The sequence below is a fragment of the Bison bison genome, unplaced genomic scaffold (assembly GCF_000754665.1).
Source record: "Bison bison bison isolate TAMUID 2011002044 unplaced genomic scaffold, Bison_UMD1.0 scf7180017864243, whole genome shotgun sequence".
NCBI lineage: Eukaryota > Metazoa > Chordata > Mammalia > Artiodactyla > Bovidae > Bison > Bison bison.
The window spans coordinates 3,875,319-3,878,349 of NW_011494815.1; the positions used below are offsets into that span (position 1 = coordinate 3,875,319).

Genomic DNA, 3,031 nt, shown 5'->3' on the forward strand with positions numbered 1-3,031 from the left:
TCTTCTTCCTTGGCTACTACAAATGCCCCTCCCTACACTAGGCAGATGAGAGCAGGCACCCAGTTCCCAGTATATATGGACAAGACTGATCTATTTATAACTGTGTCTGGCAGTCAAGTCCCCCAAACCCAGGTCCTTGAGCACTAATGATAAGCTTGTGGGAGGCAGAGATTCCATCTTCCAATTTATCCCTCTGTAGCCTTCCACCACTGAACAGTACTTGCAGGTCACTGGCTGCTGTTGATGTCAGTTATGGTCCAAGCAACCTCCAAAGAACAAAAAGCCCCCACACCTTCAATCAGGAGGCATCTTGAATACAAATCACACTGTCATAGGAACTCCGTCCTGGTGGAGGGGTTCTAACACAACGAAAAGTGAAAGTGAAAGTCTCTCAGTCATGTCCAACTCTTTGCAACCCCATGAATTATACAGTTCGTGGAATTCTCCATGCCGGAATACTGGAGTGGGTAGCTTTTCCCTTCTCCAAGGGATCTTCCCAACCCACAGAACGAACCCAGGTCTCCTGCATTGCAGGCAGATTCTTTACCAACTGAGCTATTAGGGAAGCCCTCTAACACAACACAGATTGCTAAAACAAAAGTACTATTTACATACTCCAACATTTAGGGAACTTGCCTATGAATCTGCTATTAAAAGGAACTAACTTATCAAACACTCATTGTACGCAAACACTCTGTTAGACACTTTTACACACAAGACCTCATTTAACCCTGTGAGTCTGGAATTATTATTATTCCCCTTTGAAAAAGGAGAAAAGTGAGGCTCAGAGGTCCAACATCCCCAGACCAGTGTGGATCCCAGCCCAGGGTCAGTGCCTTCTGAATCACTTTCCACTGTCCTCTGCTCTGAGGCATTCTGCCCTCTCTTGTGCTTCCACCAGACTTGCTGTTCTTTGTCTGGGCCCTGTGCTTTCCTACCTGTGTATCTTTGCTCATTCTAGTGCTGTGATCTAAAGTGGTCTTTCCACTTTTCACCACCTGTTGAATCCTCTTCTTCCTTCCACTTTCCATGGTGTGCATGTCCCCAGTCTCCCCAGTTAGAATTCACTCCCCATGGCATTCCCAGAGGTCCCAGGGTTTAGCTCCCAGAATGCCCTGTGCTATTTCTCTTTATTTCTCACTAAAATCTGAGCTCCTTGAGGGTAGAGCCCATCAGTATTTTACCTCTTTGTTTCCTCCAGAATGAGTTGAGAAAGTTCTTGCTGAACCACTGAAAAATGAAGAGGGGAAAGACTGGTGGCACTGGAAGGCATCTGAGAGATCGAAGGCTCTGAACAAATTAGCTTCAATTACAGAGTATTGTTCAGGAAAGGCAAATTTATGATTTATGTGCCACAATTCTGCCATTTTCCTGCTCCAGTCCCAAAACACACTCTCATTAGTCCTCTGATTTCATAAAGCTTGAAACTTAAAACCGGGAAGTCTAGGAAGGAAATCAAATAATAAAATCACTTCCATAAGAATCCTTTCATAGTAATGGATTTCACCCACACACTGGGGAGTCACTAATTGCAGCACAAGCAGGAGATGGGGGGTGGGTGGTGTTGGTAAGAGACTGGGCAAAGGACAAAGTTCAACTGCTAGGATGTCACAGTTAGCCACCTTGAGTTTGTTCTGCTGTGGATGCACCAGAACTCACTTGTCCTGGAAAATACGCACTTGCCTAACTGTTGGCCTCTCCAATCACAGCTATGTTGAACATCCACCAAAGGATATCTGGTCTATAAGTGATTTCAAATTGTCTTGATTGGAAAACATCTTAGTCTGTGGCTTTAGACTAGAAACTAGGAGATGCTGGCCTCTATGTTAGGACCCTTAGATCAGTGAATTATTTTTTCCCCACACAACTATTTGAGGTTTTTACTAAAATAACAGACTCACAAACAGAAATGCTTCCTGATCTACAAGCCACTTTGAAAACAAATCATTATGCCCTTAAATATTTTATGATGGTCCAAAGCTCTGAAGGGGGAAAGGTGAGCATTCACCAATCCTTACAATGTCTATTTCAGGACTCGAAACAAACTGCCAATGTCTCCTTTATTTCCTAAACGCCTATTTGCAAGTGCTGTGTGGATTCCTGGTGAAATAGTCCCTCCCCAAATACAGAGACCAGGAGATTTCACTTCATCAGGTTTATAGCCGAAGGATCTCAACGATCAGCTAGTGAACTCAACACCTGCCCCCACCTTTTTATGGGTGGCAAAACTGGTAGGGGGTACTTGCCCAAGGTCACATAGTCAGTGAATGGCAGAGCAGCCACCAGAAGCCAGGGGCCCCCTGGCTCCCCGCCCTGAGAGCATCCGCTATTTCCAAAGGCTGACTCAACACTCCTCCTAAAGCTCAGCCAGAGCTGCTGCAGGTTAGCAACTTGACCCCTGAGATTGACTTCTGTAAGGTCCCAACATTTCTCTACACCCCCAAGGAGCTGTGGAACTGAGACACTCAGGGGTGCCCCGCGACTCACTAAGTGGCAATAAGGCAGGACGCTTCAGGTGATCGCCCCTGGCAAACCCCTCCCGGTCCAGGTGTGGCCGTAGCGACGGGGTAGGGCGAGTTGGTCTGCGGTCACTCAGAAAGTTGGCCGCTGGCCGTGGGCGCACTTGAACTCAGGTCGCCCGGTTTGCCGCTCTTTTGCACTATGCCATGCAGATCTCGAAAACTTAAGCAATACATTGATACTGTGTTAAGATTTAACGACCGCAGGCCCTGAGCGAGACCGGGACGCGCGCCCCCCGCCAGGAGTGGGGGCTCTAGGACTGGAGGCGGGCGCGGGTCACCAGGGGCCGGTGGTGCAAGCGGAGCGCACGGCGGAGGGCGGCGCGGAGGAAGCTGCGGGGGCAGGCAGTCTGTAGCTCCCGGAGGCGCAGGCCCGGGGCGTAGGGACCTGCAGTCCCCCCCAAAACTTTGCGGCGCCGGGACCTCGCCCTTACCTGCAAGGAAGCGCCGCCCGCGCGGACGCGGACCTGGCGGGCTGACGCTCTCGGCTAGGGGCGGCCCCGCCCGGCGGC

At 49.6% G+C, this 3,031-nt stretch overlaps 1 protein-coding gene across 1 annotated transcript in view; it reads right to left on the reverse strand.

Annotated features, from left to right (window-relative positions):
• The window catches only part of FRMPD1 (FERM and PDZ domain containing 1), a 108,141-nt gene extending 105,110 nt beyond the window's left edge, over positions 1 to 3,031 (reverse strand). The window contains exon 1 of the mRNA XM_010847084.1: positions 2,954 to 3,031. The gene's annotated coding sequence lies outside the window, so the exon portion shown is untranslated. The remainder of the gene's footprint in view (positions 1 to 2,953) is intronic.